Source organism: Delphinus delphis, chromosome 12 (genome assembly GCF_949987515.2).
Source record: "Delphinus delphis chromosome 12, mDelDel1.2, whole genome shotgun sequence".
NCBI classification, from domain to species: domain Eukaryota; kingdom Metazoa; phylum Chordata; class Mammalia; order Artiodactyla; family Delphinidae; genus Delphinus; species Delphinus delphis.
In genome coordinates, this window is record NC_082694.2 from 72,767,756 (window position 1) to 72,784,727 (window position 16,972).

General features: G+C 41.2%; 1 pseudogene; it reads left to right on the top strand.

The window, feature by feature from the left end:
- The first annotated feature begins 12,072 nt into the window (after nucleotides 1-12,072).
- LOC132435503 (5'-nucleotidase domain-containing protein 3 pseudogene) lies at nucleotides 12,073-13,686 on the top strand (annotated as a pseudogene).
- The last annotated feature ends 3,286 nt before the right edge of the window (nucleotides 13,687-16,972 follow it).

The following is a 16,972-nucleotide window of genomic DNA, read 5'->3' on the forward strand; positions in this document are numbered from 1 at the left end:
TTAATGGGTCTGATATTCTTCTTTCATTAGGGTTGACAGGGGCGTATCTGGCTCCCTTATGCTGTGTGCCATGGTTTAAAAATATACCTTATGTGACATGAAGCTAGCTTTTCTTTCACAATAAAATAGCCCAGTATCACGAGTACATGTAAACAGAGCTCCGTTGAATCTGGGCAGAGGGAGGGTGACAGTCTTACCCTGATTAGCAGGTGGTTGATGGGCTTTGACTGGTTTATTAAAATGTTAGTGTATTTTGATTCCAGTATTTTTCATAGAGTGGGCAACAAGGATTTACAAAGAGCAAGTCTACTCAGAGAACCTGGTAGCAACTCTGAAAGAACTGAAGATGAGCCCTGCAGACAACCAGGGCAATGTTGAGAAGCACAACCTCTAATACATTTTACCTGTGGTTCAAATGGATGTGGATGTGCACTGGGTCATACTGTAACAGAGGGGTCCAGTGTTGACTCAAGGGAAACATAATTTAAAGCCTTCAGGGCCTTGGAAGCTTGGGCTTTCTTATTAATGTGGTTGGGGGGAGTTTTCAACTGAGGACAAGCATTCAATTTTTTATATCCAAGGCCATGACATTACAGAAACCAGGGAGAAGAACTGAGGTATCAATTTGAATAGGTTTTGTCTGTCACCATTTTGTGGCCATACTATTCAGCTGGATGGGATGCAGGGCTGATGAAGGCCTAGTTTGAGGAATGGTACCTCTAGCATATTTCTATTAGATGGATGCAGACTTCCATATGAAACCTAATTGTCCTTTCTGAACTGCTTTTACTCACATTCCACCAAATGGGTGTTTTTTGTTTTTTTTCCCCACACCAACCAATTCTTCAACTCTGTGGACATCAACTGGGTAGCCTACAATTCAATTTAATCTGACACTGACTACCCAGATTAAGAGCTCAGTCCTAGAAGGCTGCCTCCATGCCAGTTGTAAGCTCAGGTTGACACCTGTACTTCTGACCAACTGGCTGTAAATCTGGGGTTCCCACAACTCCCTCTTCAGGTTTGATAATTTGCCAGAAGAGTTCACAAACCTTAGGAAAATACTTTATTATGTTTCCAGGTTGATTTGAAAGGACATTATAAAAGATACAAATGAACAGCCGAATGAAGAGGTACATAGGGTGACATCCAGAAAGGTCCCAAGTGCAGGAGCTTCTGTCCTGTGGAATTGGGGTGCAGCACTTTCCCAGCACATGGATGCGTTCATCAACCCAGAAGCCCTTTAATAAACCCTGTTGTTCAGGGGTTTTCATGGGGGTTGCTTTATGCAGGCATGATTGGTTAGGCCATTGATCATTGGTGATTAGACTCAATCTCAGCCTTTCTCCTCTCCCAGGAAGTTAGGGGAAAGGACTGAAAGTCCCAAGTTTCTAATTAAAGCTTGATCTTTCTAATGAACCACCGCCATCCTGAAGCTGTCCAGGGTCCCCTAGAACCAGTCGTCTCAGTAGCATGCATAAGACACTCATCACTCTGAAGTTTTCAAGGTTTTTAGGAACTGTGTGCCAGGAATCTGGGAAAAAGACCAAATCTTCATTTTTATTATATCACAGCCTCATTGGCCAAGGAACCAGGGAAAGTGGGGCTGAAGTGGGGAGTCACTTGGGGAAAACACCATCTGCAGCCGAACACAAGGTCACAGGCTGGGCTGTGGTACTAGAATAGGACTGTCACCCTCATGTCCTCACCCTCTTTCACATCTGCCATGTGCCAAGCACTTCCTGGGGGTGATGTGATGGATACATAGGTCAACTAGACATTGTTCACATCATGCTCACAATATTGGAGGAAATGGCATGTAAGCAACTATACATAATACATTGTGGAAAGCCATATTCAGAGGCTTGTACAAGTGCAGAGGAACGCAGAGGAGACACCAATTAATTACGCCAGGAAGTTCGAGTTAAGTTGTCACGGGGGACATAATATTTTCAGCTGGGTTGTGAAAGATGAGGAGGATATTATCAACTGGAGACAAAGGAAGTATATTCCAGGTAGAGGACACAACATGAGCAAAGACATTGAGTTGTAGATGTTTATTCAGGGAACAGTGAACTGATCAGCATGGTTATAGCATAAGGTGTCTAACTGGGAGCAGTCATGATAGTCAACGTTAATCAAACATTTATTATACGCTAGGGACTTTTTTATGCATATGAATTTATTTAATCCTAAGAACGATCCCAAGTAGTTACTAACATTATCTCCATTTTCCAGAGGAAGGCACAGAGGCTTAGAGAGGTTAAGGAAATTTCCTAAGGTCGTAACGTATGGTCTGGAGCCAGGATTAGAGAGAACGCAGGCTGGCTATGATTGACCAGAAAAACTGAGGATAAGACTTTGCATCTCAGGTCGTGGGCTTATTCTTAATCTTTATCCCTCCCAGAATCCTCTGATGCAGAGTGAACAACACGGTCCATTTGGATGCAGGAAGAATAGTCTTGAACTTTCTATTTGTTTTGATCTCATCTTTTTATGATGATTTTTAGTGTGTTTCATGATGTACCCACTATGTTAGTGCATTAGAACATGCGTTGAATACATAATGTATAAATAAATAGGCCTACATATTTAGGAGGGTGGTACTGAAACATTTTTTCTTGGAAGAACTACGAAGCAAACAGTTTTACTGGTTTGGGCCAGTAATTCTCAAGGGTAGTTCCCTGAGCAGCAGCAGCAGCCTCACCTGGGAATGGGTTAGAAATGCGAATTTCCAGGCCCCACTACAGACTTATTGGATCAGATACCTTGGGGGTGGGGCCCAGCAACCTGTGCTTTAACAGATCACCCAGGTGAGGCTCACTGATCTAGGCAATACAGCTTTTCAGGTGGAAAGTGAGATGGCTTCATTTGAGTTCTAGAAGGATAACTCTGGTTGGACTGAAGACAGTGAGATACTAGAAACCAGGAGATTCTTTAAAGGATTCTTAAAATGGTCATGGCTAGAATTGAGCAGGGTCTGGGCCGAGTAAGAGAAATGGATTTCAGAAATATTTAAAGGGACAAATTAAATATTACAATTTGGGGATGAGGGAGAGGGAGTTAAATCCAGATATGGCACCAAAGGGTCTAATGCACAGAACTGTTGTCACCATCTGTGCCTCGGGGTGAGTGAGTCAGAGCTTGTGGTGGCAGGAATGGGTAATGAATGGTCCTGTTTAATCTGAAGTGTGTGGAGGATATTCAGGATGAGTAGGCGGTTAGAATTCAAAAGAGACATGAGATTTGGAAATTTATATATTTGAGAGAGAACAGCATATAGGTAGCAATAGAATCAATGAACATGGATAAAATGAGCAAGTTCCAATTTCTCTGTAATGAGGTATGAGGCCGAATAATCTGTGAAGAATGAGGAGGCCAGAAGCGAGACCGGGGCCTAAGTCAGGGGCTGATATTAAGAGCAACTAACGTAGGAAACAGGGAGCGGAAGCAAAGCATGAGAGAAAACTAACGTATTGGTGTGTCGATCTCCAGGACCACTCTGGGCCCATGGCAGGGGCTTGATGTGTGCTGGCTGGCTGGAGAGGCCAGTGAGAGGTTTTTAACCTTTTGGTGCCATCGGCCCCTTCTCTAGACTTAGAGAAGCCCATGGATCCTTTTTCAGAATAATTTTTTAAAAATACATAAATTTTAAAACATAGCATTAAAAAGGAAACCAATTATGATAAAATATTAAAATATCAAAAGTGAATTTATGATATAGTAGGATTCATACATTAATTATATATATCTTTATTAATGCATTCAATAGTGACTATCGGTGGGATTAATAACCCTACAAAGTTGTGATGAGCGCAAATGATAATTAGAGATATCTGCAACAACTGTTACGTGATATGAAAATATTGGTGACTGCTACTGGTAACAAAAATCACAGATACTGCTAATACTTTTCTGGTTTGCTACCTGCATGCATAATTGAAGTTAATGCTAAATTCAGTTAAAGGTTAGGGAAAATAAATACGTAATTTTTTCCATTGAAAATATGTGAACCACCTGAACTCTATCCTTGGACTCCTTGAGGGTACGTAGACTCTGAGTTAAGACCTCCCGTGCTAAATGGGTAGGCAGAAGTATATGCGTTTACCCATACATATATACATAGTCAGTGATGTGTTTGCAGATAGGAATTAATTTTCTGGATCAATTTTCACATGCCTTGTTCAAGGTAAATTTTGTTTGAAAGACTTCGCTGTTTTAGATATTAAGTAATTTGAGTGCATTTAGCCAGCCCCTATGGAGAATCATTGAGGAGAAATCAGTTTGTCTCTATAAAAACGTTAACCTTGTTAACCTATCTTCAGCCAGAATGGTGGTTAGTGTGTATTGACAATAATTCCCCAGTGTTTTAACTCTACTTCTGACATTTTAGTCAGAGGTGGCATAATTTGTCATGCTTACTATTTATAGATGTTTGATAAGTAAAATTATGGCAGTATAATAAAAATAGTTATGTGTTATTTTGCTATTTTTGTAAAATTTGAAGAAACTTAGAGGTCTGATTCAAATCTCACATTTTGTTGGTGAGGAAACTGAGACCCAGAAGGAGAAAGAGATTTTGTTCTGGTTATCTACTGCTGCAAAACAATTCATCCCCCCGAAACACAACAGCTTTAAATAAAAGTATATTTTATTTTTTCTCACAGTTTTGTGATTCAGACATTCAGGCAGGGCTTAGTTGGGCAACTCTTTTACTCCACACAGCATTGACTGAGGTCACTCCGTAATATACAGCTGGTGGTTGGGCTGGTCCACGGGTCCACGAGAGCTCCATGCTATGTCTGAGCTGGAGGACTGTGCTAAGTGGAGACGTCATCTTGATGCCTACATGTGTCCTCTCCAGCATGGTGGTTCCTGGTTCCCAGAAAGTGTCCCAAGAGGCCACATAGATGAAAAATTCAAGACTTTATATGATTTAGTCTCAAAATTCCTAGAATGTCAATTCTGCTGCATTCTATCAAACAAGTCAAGGAGGCCAGCTCAGATTAGAAGGGAAGAATATGAGACTCCAGCCTTCCAGGGTAGGAGTATCAAAGAAATTGTGACCACCTTTCACCTATCACAGTCCACCTTTTGGCCACAGACCACTAATATTTCTTCCACATGCAAATACATTTACATCTCCCAAGACCTTCAAAATTCTCACCCAATTCTAGCTTCAGGCTCAAGCTGAGGTTCAGAATATTGTTATGTAAGTAAGTCTAGAAGTTGAATATGTTGAATAAAGAGACGAGTTATCTGCCTCTTCACAGCCAACAGACAGTGGTGATACAGGAAGAGGATAAATATAACAGACATTCTCATCCAAACAGGTGGGAATAGGAGGCACATAGCAGTCACTGGTCTAGACCAATTCAGAAATCCAACTACGTAGAAAATAGAACTGTGTACTTGTGGCCACTTCCTTGATTAGACCCAGTCTTCCTCCCTGGGTATGATTCTCCCTGGTTCCTTTCTCTCTTCTTTGGGCTCTTGGTTTTACCCTCCGAGTCATCTTTTCTTTTATATAACAAATGACCTGTGCTTGGCTAGGTAGTTTTCTCAGTCTGCTTCCTTTGTGGGTACAAAGGTCTCTTTTCATTCTGGACTGTGTCCATTCAGCTAACTACTTCTGTAGTACAATTCTCTTAAAACTCTCTTTGTGTGTTTGCAGGACTCTTTTTGGGGTTAATTTCCATTAGGTCAAAATCATACTCACAGTTATCTTCCAGGTAAGCTCTGCTCTGGCTTGTTGTGACACAGGGTGCTATGGGACAAAGCCTTCAAGATTCTTGACACCTTTTTATCTAGATAAAAAATTTTACAACATTCAACCCTTAGATTCTTAAAGGCTCCTTTCCTACCAAAGAGAATCCACTAGGCATTTCCTTAAGATTTTTATCAGTCCTACTATGCACACCCTTAAATCTTTCTGAGTCTCAACAAAGGTCTTATAGCAACAACCTTAAGATCTTTACCCTGAGACCGTTTCTTACTTTGAGATTATTTTACCATCCAGAGATGCTGGGAATGGAAAACATTTTTGTTTTGGAAACAGGAAGTCTTGGCTTCCTTGTATTTCCTCTAAAATCTGCTTGAAAATTGTACATTTTCTTATTTAATCTAAATACTCTCTATGGCAGTTTGTCACATAAAGTAAAAATAAACCAGTTGCTACTTTTGTTGTTGTCTGGAAATCTCTTTAGCCTGATCTAACGGTTCATTAGTTTTTCTATTTTCTACATTACTATAGGCAACAGTTTCGCTGAACTTTCTACCACTACATCTTTTCTCCAGGCTCCAAAAACATTTTTCCTTTTGTCATTTGACAATTTGCCAACAGTCTCATCCAAGCTCTTCTACCTTTCACCCACGTCTCCACTCCAAAGCCAATGCCACATGCTTCAGGATTGTGTTCTAACAGCACCTGCTTCCAGTACAAAATTCAGTTTCAGTTACCTATTACTGTGTAACAGGTTACTCCAAAATTTAGTAGCTTCAAACAGCAACTATTTTTATATATAATTATAATAATTATATATAATTGTATAATTTTGAGGTGGTGTTGTGCTTCAAACATTTGAGAAGGGCTCAGCTGGGTGATTCTTCTGTCCCACCTGATGTCAGCTGGGTGAGTCCCACTCATGGTGTTTAGCTGACAGAAGGGTTGGTACAAAGGGTCTACGAGAAACTTACTCAAGCTGGTTAGTGAAAAGGTTGGGATTGGAAACAGATCTTCCGGTTCCTACCACAGAGGTCTTTTCTTCTATCCCAGGTGGCCAAATCTATCTTTTAATTTTTTGTTGTAGGAAGATTTCTTATGCTTTTATCCAAACCTTTAGGAAGGAGAGAAGGAGGTGTTTTTCATAGACAGGAAATCATCCTTGATGTCCCTGAATCTATATTTGCAGATTCATTTATGGGATGTCCATGGGATGTTCTGGATTTTCATGCTTCTCAGATGCTCTTTGCATGCTGGTAGCACAATTGGGAATAATATGTACATACAGTGCTTTTTATTCTTATTTTGTCCTTACTGTCTGAGCAAGAAGACATTCAATTATAACGTATCTGTAATTCACTCAGCTCTGCTCTGTCTAACCTGCCTTTCTGATGATGAAGCAAATTTCCTATATTCAGATTTCCCTAACTGTTAGAACTGGGGCTGCCCAATAAGGAACTATAATCCTTGCCCCTAGAAGTAGGATTCATAATCACGAGGATATCAAGACTTCAACATCAGTGGAGCCTGGTAGTAAGTCCTATTCTAACCTTGTACTGAGATTTATAGGACTCCTAAGCCCTTCCTTATTCAATTGACCAAGGCTATAGCTGTGCTCTTAACGTCTGTATTGGGTTTCACTTTTAGTTCATTTTGCCTCTGTCTATTCTATGTGATGGGGGTCCATCTTGCTCTCCTATCAGATAGAATATGGGGATTATATAAAAATAGTGATAAAAGCACGTCAGAAATCTTTCAGTGGGAAGGATTAATGTGGATTCTAGGGGAAGAAATCAGTTTGCTTCTTTGCTAAAAAAACACAATGAGTAGAGGAAAAAGAATCAGAAGAAGAACAAAGACATAGGACATTATCCCAAGCAAAATGGACATGAAAAACAAACTACAGAGCAAGTACTATGCACAGCTATTGACCAAAAAGGATAGAGGCTGAGATTTGGAAAACAAATGTTTTTCAACACAGACACATACAGAGCCAGAAGGCATTATAGTGTTTTGTGGGGGTTTTTTTTCAACATCGTCTATGCTGGGAGAATTTATGATCACAACATTTCTTCATGATTTTTCAAATTAATAATATCAAAAGGGAGCTTGGCATATTAAATGAAGACTCTGTTTTCCACAATGGATTCAGCAGTAGATACCCCAGAATGTCCCAAAAAGGAGTGAGGAGAAGTGTGCGGGCCTGGGGACCTCCAAAGTTAGATTTGCATCTCTTCTTAAAGAACTAACCTATGACAGCCTGTGGATTCGAATAAACACATGAATGTCATCAATTTAAGAGTTTAAATGGCCAAGGCACCCAAACTCTGATACGTAATAAGCTATTTATAAGAATTCTAGCTACTCCTCAAAGCAGAGCTCTTTTCCCTTGGGAAAAATGATTTTGTGAGGCCACAATATATCATACAGTATATATGTATACTGTATACCATACATATTCATAAGTGGCCCGTCACATTGAAGGAGAAGACTGGAGAAATGCTAGACCAGTCATCCAAAGAGCATCCTGTTTTTGTTTTTTGACCCAAATGTATACAAAATATCTTCAACTAATCAGATTGTTATATTATACTGTCACATTTGAGACTGTTCCATAAAGTCACAGAATGAAGTGTTGGAAGGCCCCTTACTGCACTGGTGACAGCATGGGATTCAGAGGGATTGAGAGACCTTTCCAAAGTCACAGAACCAGCTAATGTAAGAACTGAGGCTGAGTCCATTCTCCTTTCTCCTAAATTTGAATTTCCAAATCTGAGCCTCTCCCCATACATGCAAATACAGTTTTTATATTTACTGGTTTAAAAGCTGGTCTGTCTCTTGATTTTTTTTATTCATATGGCTTTGGATTTTTATTACTTCTCATTTACTCCTTTATTCATTCAGTTGACAAATATTTGAGTGGCTACTGTGTTATGTGCTGGGTATGTCTTATGCTCTGGGTGATACAGCATGTAAGGACTTTATATCCCAGTGGGGAAAGGTAGACAATCGAGTAATCAATACATAAAATAAAAACAAAATTAAAGGGCCAAGGATGCTAGGGGTAACTCTTTCATATAGAATGAACAGAAGGACAACTTCTCTAAGACAAGGTGACTTTGAAACAGAGATATGAAGGAATCAAGGAGCCAGGCAGGGCAGGCTTTGTGGGTGTACTTACCTGTGTAGCCACACTTGATTTAATACTCTGCTGTTGCCATCTTAAGATTCTTAATAATTTTTTTAAAAAATACATTTCATTTTATACTGGGCCCAACAAATTATGTAGCTGGTCCTGGACCGGGAATTAGCCATGCGATAGTTGGGAGAAGAGCACTCTGGGCAGAGGGCACCCGTGAGAACACAAGAGCTGAAATGAACAAGGAACAGAAGGCCAGTAAACTGGAGTGGGGAAGGCAAGAGGGGAGAGTGACAGGAGCTGACATCAGGGAGGTGGGGGAGAGTGGACCCTTGGAATTGGCTGTCACTCTGAGTAAGATGGCAAAGCCATTGACCAGAGTGGTGACATAATTTGACCTTCATTTTAAAGCAATTATTCTGGACTTGATTTATTTGGTTATTACGCATTCACTGTAAGATTTACCTATTTCCCAAAATAGACTAACAGCAATTTTACCAAAATTAGCTACATAACTGATAAAGAAGCCTTTTTAATTTTTTAAATTCAAAATGTCAAATAAAGATTTTAAATACTTCATGAAAGTAACAAATTATCAACTCCCTATGGTTATATAGACTAAACCTTTTAAAAAAATTTATTCCTTTCCTAGACAGTTTGAATTTTTAGAACCTTACAGCTAAACTTCCTAAACACAAATATTCCTGTCCACAGAAATATCCTTTTCTTTACCTATTTTTACTGGAAAAGGGACTGTACATATCCTAGAGAATGTTTAATCTTCTGCTATACTTCAGTTTCCTCCCTTGAGAGAGAGAAGAAAAAAAATCATGCTCCATTGTTGAATAACACCACTATTTCATGAAAGAAGATGTTTCTGCCAAATGTCAAAGGGAAGGAATCTTACTCAATTCTATTGCTGGTTAGAGCATTTCTTTTTGAAAAAAATAAAAATTACAAGTTTCTGAAATGAAATCTGAAGATTATCGAGTATTAAATATATAGAATTTTTAAAACGGATATAAGAGCATGAAAAGAAAATTTGAAGCTACCAAAGGATATTCTAGAGTGAAAGAGGGAAGTACTGTGTACACAAAGTATATTAGAGCCTTATATTTGTAGTTATAGAGGTACCTTTGTAATGTGGGTCCAGTGTGACTCTCAAAGTTGATGCGAGGCTCTTGGAAGAGGAAAATATAATGCATGTAGCATCCTTCCAGCATTTTGCACGTAGTTTTGCATCTTTTATCTCACTATATCCTCACCATTCCTGAAATGGGTAAGTTGGGTTTTATTTCTAATGTGAGATGAAGAAATGGAAGCCTAAAGAATTTAAATAATTAGCTCACAGTTGATAGCAAACCACTGACAAAACAGAAATCTAGACATCTTGACTCTCAGTTCAATGCTCATCCCATGTCCTCATACTTGTTCCCTTGATGTTAAGCAGATGAAGTGGCAACTGTGTGTGCTTTGTGAAATAGACCAAAACAAATCTGTTGTACAATGATCACTGATGGTGGTGCAAGGAGCAAAAAGAGATAGGAAAAAACCACACACACACTGTTTAAAAGGAATATAAATTGGAATTCTTCACAATGAAAAACTTCTGTTTTGCACACGATACTGTTAAGAAAATGAAAAGACAAGCCATGGGCTAGGAGGAGATATTGGCAAAACAGAAAGGACTTGTATCCAAAATATGTAAATTGCTCTGCAAATTCAATAATAGGAAAACATCCAACCAATTAAACATGGAAGAATATTTGAAGACACTTCACCAAAACACAGGGATGACAAATAAGCCCAGGAGAAGTTGCTCATCTTCATTAGTCATCAGAAAAATGCAAATTAAAATCACAATGAGACACTGCTACACACCTAATACAAAGGCTAAAATAAAAATATCAGACAATATCAAGAGGTGATAAGCATGTTAAGTGACTGGAATTCTCATATCTTGCTGGTGGGAATGCAAAATGTACAACCATTTAGCAATTTTTTATAAGTCACTGAACAACCCAGAAATGCCACTCCTAGGTATTTACCCAAGAGAAATGAAAACATGATCACAGAAAGGCCTGTGCCTGGATGTCTATAGCAGCTTAGTTCATCATTTCTCTAAACCGAAAACAACTCAAAATGCACTTTAATAAGTGGATAAACAAACTGTGGCACATCCATGTAAAGGAACACTATTCTGCCGTGAAAAGTACTGAAGCGTGTAACACCCTGGATGAATCTTGAATGCATTCTGCCAAATGAAAGAAGCCAGACTCAAAAGGTTGCATACTTTATGATTCTGTTTACATGATAATCTGCAAAAGGCAAAAACGGATCAGTAGTTGCCAGGGGCTGAAAATAGAGGGAGAGCTTGATTGCCAAGGGGCATAAGGACATTTTTTTTTTTTTTTTTTTTTTTGCTTTACACGGGCCTCTCACTGTTGTGGCCTCTCCCGTTGTGGAGCACAGGCTCCGGACGCACAGGCTCAGCGGCCATGGCTCACGGGCCTAGCTGCTCTGCGGCATGTGGGATCTTCCCAGACCAGGGCATGAACCCGTGTCCCCTGCATTGGCAGGCAGACTCTCAACCACTGTGCCACCAGGGAAGCCCCACATAAGGACATTTTTCGAAGGAGATGGGACAGTTCTAAATCTTGACCCTGGTAGCTGTTACATTATTTGTAACCTGATGTGTTAAACTCATAGAATTGCACATCAGAATGGTCAATGTCATACGTAAATTATGCTACATTTAAAAAGGAATACAAATACATAAAATCTAGTTGAAATCAAAAGACATGATAACTAGTTGATGTCAAAAGAACAAATATGCCAGACAATAAAAAATATAAATTGTCCAAAGTGTCTCCTATTTGACAGTAAACTTAAATTAGCAGTTGAAATGTCTAATTACTATCTTTGAAAGTGAAACTGAATCTAACATCTGATTGGTTAGAGTCCATGTACAACTCTGAAAACTACATATTAACGATAACATAAGAATGAAATAGAGCAATGAGTGATCTAAATAGCTATTTAATACAATTTTCTAAATGAATTAACCAAAAAGGCCTTTACTTACTAATTTATTCAGCTATATAGAAATACAGAAATAATCTGAATAATCAAGCCTCCAGGATATAAACTGGAAAATCTTTACTCAACAAAGGCAAATAGCCTGAGGCGCCACTTGCGGTGGGGCGGCAGCGGTGCACTGGCGGCCCTGTGGGGCGGCTGCTGGACTGCGGCTCGGGGGCGGTCGCACAAGGGCCCCGCATGGGGCCCTTATGCAGGGCACCTGGGACCGCCCCAGACATGAAGTGCTACCTTTGGGAGCGCTACCGGGAGGCGAAGAGGAGCACGGAAGAATTGGTTACTTCAGTTATGAGCAACTTGTAGAATCCAGATGCCATCTTCTCAAACAATGAGATGAGATTGTTGGACATTGAAATCTACGGCTTGAAATCTACGGCTTTGATTATGATTACACCTTGGTGTTTTATTCTAAGCACCTCCACACACTGATATTTAATGCCACTCGGGACCTTCTCATCAACGAACACAGGTATCCCATGGAATCAGGAAGTATGAGTATGACCCAAACTTTGCAATCCGTGGACTGCATTATGATGTGCAGCGGTGGTCTTGATGAAGATCAGTGCTTTTCATTACATCCAGCTGGGAACTGTCTACAGAGGCCTAAGCGTGGTCCCTGATGAGGAAGTCATTGAAATGTACCAGGGCTCCCATGTGCCTTTGGAACAGATGAGCAACTTTTATGAGAGTTCCCACGGAAACACCATGACATCACGTCCCTGTTCATGGACATCTTCTCCCTGCCCGAGATGACCCTGCTGTCCTGTGTGAACGAGTACTTTCTGAAGAACAACATCGACTATGAGCCTGTGCACCTGTACAAAGACGTCAAGGATTCAATTCGGGAGGTGCACACCAAAGGAATCATGTACAGAGCAGTTGAAGCAATATTGAAAAGTACATCTGCTACCCTGAGCAGACCCATGCAGTGTTGGCCAAACTGGCTGATCATGGCAAGAAGATGTTTCTCATCACCAATAGCCCCAGTAGCTTTGTGGATGAAGGGATGAGGTATATTGTTGAAAAAGACTGGAGGGACCTGTTTGATGTGGTCATCGTTCAGGCAGAGAAGCCAAACTTCTTTAGTGATAAGTGGAGTCCCTTCCAAAAGGTGAATGTGAAAGGCGTCTTACTCTAGGATAAAATCTACACGTTGCAGAAAGGCCAGATTTATAAGCAGGGCAATTTAGATGAACTTTTGAAGTTTACTGGATGGTGGGGATCCAAAGTGTTGTATTTTGGTGACCATGTATACAGTGACCTGGTGGACTTGACCCTAAAGCATGGCTGGTGAACGGGTGCAATTATCCTGGAATTGAGATCTGAGCTCAGAATCATGAACATGGAAAAGTACATTCAAACAATTACCTGGCTACAGACCTTGACTGGGTTATTGGAGCAGATGCAGGTTCACAGAGATGCGGAGTCACAGCTGGTTTTGCAGGAGTGCAAAAAGGAGAGGAAGGAGTTGAGAGAAATGACCAAATGTTCCTTCAGCGCCCAGTTTGGAAGCTTGTTCCGCATAGACCAGAACCCCACGTACTTCCTGCGGCGCCTGTTGCGATTTGCCGACATCTACGTGGCATCCCTGAGCTGCCTCCTGAGCTATGACATCAGCTACACGTTCTACCCCTGGAGGACCCCACTGCAGCACAAGCTTCCTGCCTGGTCCGACAGGCCCCAGGCCGCCAGGCTGCCACTCCTGCAGGAGGCCCAGGCCAAGTAGCCAGTGGCCCAGCCATGTTGGGCGCGAAAAGCCAGGACCAGCGGCGGCCCCGCACTGGGCAGACTTTGTGTGGACGTGACTGTCGCTTACAGACATGCCTTGTGATATCTGTTTTGTACATTACGGAGGATACCCCCCAGCTCGTGAAGACAGGAGCTAGCAGCCCACGGGGACTGCCTTCCTGTACATGTGGGGACAGCGGCTGGCTTCCTGTCAACACCCTGTGATCAGCTTTCTTGTTTACTAAGGTACCGTAACTGGCGTCAGATTTTCTGGGATGGGGAGGCTTCTTGATACCATCTCTGGATTCCAGCAGGTGACGTTTTGAAACTCTTCTTGACTCTTCCATGGAAAATGCAAGGAAAAACTGAACATTCACAGGCCGTGCAGGGGCCCAGTGACGTGCGCCGGTGAACTGCTCACAGAAAGCTGATGCTTGAGCGAGCGCTCCGATAGCATACCACGATGTCAGCGGCAGAGATGGTCCCCAGACGGCAGCCGGTTCCCAGATATCTTCTCATACTAGGGCTTTGGCACTCTGGTGCCTCACTTGAAAGCAGACTCAGCCTCTCTGGAAGTCTTTCGTGAGAAAAAAGAACAAGAGAAGTTGCAAGTCCTTGGTCTTGATTGTCCTCAGTATCCGTGTCCCGTGTCCTGCCCGCTGCAGGGGAAGGATCATTGTGCCCCAAGTGATGGGCAGGTTCACTCTTTCCCCCAGAAAAGGAGGGCAAAGAGAGAAGAGCTTCTGGTTAAATTCCAGCCAGCAGAACAGACTTTGTAGAATGAGGCTGCGCGAAACGAACAGGTGAGAAGACAAATGCCAGTGCATTTGCTGTGCGTCTCCCAGGACTTTATTTTACCTGAAACTGCTACCCGTGTATTGCTTGAAGGTGATCATTGGAGAGTGGAAAATGAAACCAAAAAACTGTCCTTGTAATGAAGTGCCACACCGTGACCCCCACTGGGTGTGCTGCAATCTTATTAAAATGTGTATGACCAGAAAAAAAAAAAGAAAAGAAAAGGCAAATAAAGAGCAAAAAACATTACCTTTGAGGGCTATTCTTCAACTGGTCAAAAGGAATAGATGTGCTATAAGTGCTTGAGAACCATCACAACTTTAGTTCTTAGTATTGTACGTGATTATTGCTTATTTGCCTTAAGTATTTGATATTTAAGTATTTGACATGTTGCCAACATGGTCAGAACCCTATCACCCTTTTTCATACTTCATTTCTAGTAGCTTTCATGATCTAGTTGTCTAAATGGAAAAGCCTGGTCATTCTGTGGAATCTCTTTTCCTGTCTTGGCCTTTCACGCAGCCTTTGCTGTCTTGTGAAAATGCAAAGATCTTGAGTTTAGGAAACACAGTCATGTTTGTTCACGAGTTAGAGAAACACTACTTTGTACTCGGGCAATCAGACTGTGGAAATAAAAATGGGAGAATCAAAGAGGAACAAATGAAAGGAACCTTGAAATACTATTTTCACATCTACTAAAATAACAGCTGTAAACAAACAAGCAACAATAGTTCTCATCCCTGCTGATGCTATGATGAAAGTGGTACATCAGTTTTTGCTTGTGGCCTTGTAAGTTTCTAAAATTATTTGTGATAACAAAATGGAAGTACAGTGCCTTGTGAGGTCTGAAAAATGTACATTTGATTAAATAATTCTCCGTTTAGAAATTTATCCAAAGGAAATAATTTGATGGGAGAAAAAATGATGCCTGACCCATATATCAACCCAGAATGAGCTAAAATAGCATTAAAATAGAAAGCTAATTAAACGTACACCATTAGGGGAATTGGATAAAAAAGAAAAGAAAAAAGAAATTTAGCGGAATACAGACTTCGGGGACTTCTTAGGTAGCATGAGAATTAGCTTTAGCTACCTGTGCTCAGCACCTATGTTTACACGTCCCGTTTCCTCCTGTATCACCCCTCCAATTGTTCTAAGCACCATTTAACAAACTATACCTTTCATTTATTTTCTTCATTTTTTGTCTCCTTTAACAAAATCCACCCCTTGAGTGCAAGGATTTTTGCCTGTTTCCTTCACTGTTGTTTTTTCTGTGCCTAGAGCAGTTCCTGGCACATAGCAGACACTAAATAAATATTCATTAAACAATTATAAAAACTGAATGCAAATATACTCAGTAAGGATTTTTTAGTAGCCTGATTTTGATTCTGTTTCACTTTTTGCTTAGCCATTTAAAAAAATTAGTTCATTCAGCAAATATTTACTAAGCCCTGCTCTGAGCCAGGCATTGTAATAGGTGCTGGTTCATAGACATGACCCAGACAGTTGTGATCCTGTAGCATCATGGGGCTCACAGTCTGATGGAGAAGAGGGCCCTGGAGCCAGAGTCACGAGGGAGACGAACCGGGAGGAGAGGGTGCTATAGGGACGTACGACAAGGGGCTTCCCCTCCCTAGGGGTTAGAGAGCCTTAGGGATCAAAGCCTTGAGGGATGAGGAACAGCTTACTAGGGGAGAATGTTCCAGGCCTGGCGGACACACATGTGAAGGACCTGAGCCATGATTCTGGCACTTCCGAGGCCAGGAGGGCCGAAGTCGCTGTGGTTGGGGTCATGCCCACTGTGGGGGGCATCGTGCATGCTGAGAACCTGAAGGCAGACTGGAATGAGGAGGCCCTGAACCCTCTTCAGCACTTGGGTCTCTATCTTGAGGGCAATGGGAAATTATTGACAAAATATAGATGTAACGGAAGAATGATCTGGTTGAACCTGAAGTTTGTGGAAATGGCTGTGGTTCCATAGAGAGCATGGGCAGGACGCATATAAGACTGGAGAGAGCTGGTCTCAGAGGGTAACACAAGCATGAGCTGCAGGTCCTGGGTCCAATTCCTATTGTGTTCTTCGATCTCCCCCTGGATAAAGGAGATCTCTGTTCTGTCTGCCTCATTGAGTGGATATAAGAGGTGCCGTGGTTATAAGGCTGAGAAATGCTGTTAATGTGAGGTGTGGTTTGTCTTTTTCATCTGACCTGGGCAAGGAGAGCGTGAAAATGAGGAGAAGGTCTGTATTGTCTCAGTGCTCATATGTGAGCTGAGAATGGGCTTATTCTCGTTGATAGTCCATCTGAAGATAATATGAAGACATTTGTTTGAGTCATACTTTCAATTCCTTTGATCAGTTTTCACAGGCTTAGTGATGCGGTACATTAAGTGATCTCTGTTTTCTTGCTTTCACCATAGAGATTAATTTGGTAGCAGAAACAGAGGCTTGCTATGGAATTATGAAGATGCGAATGGTTGCATAGTTCTTC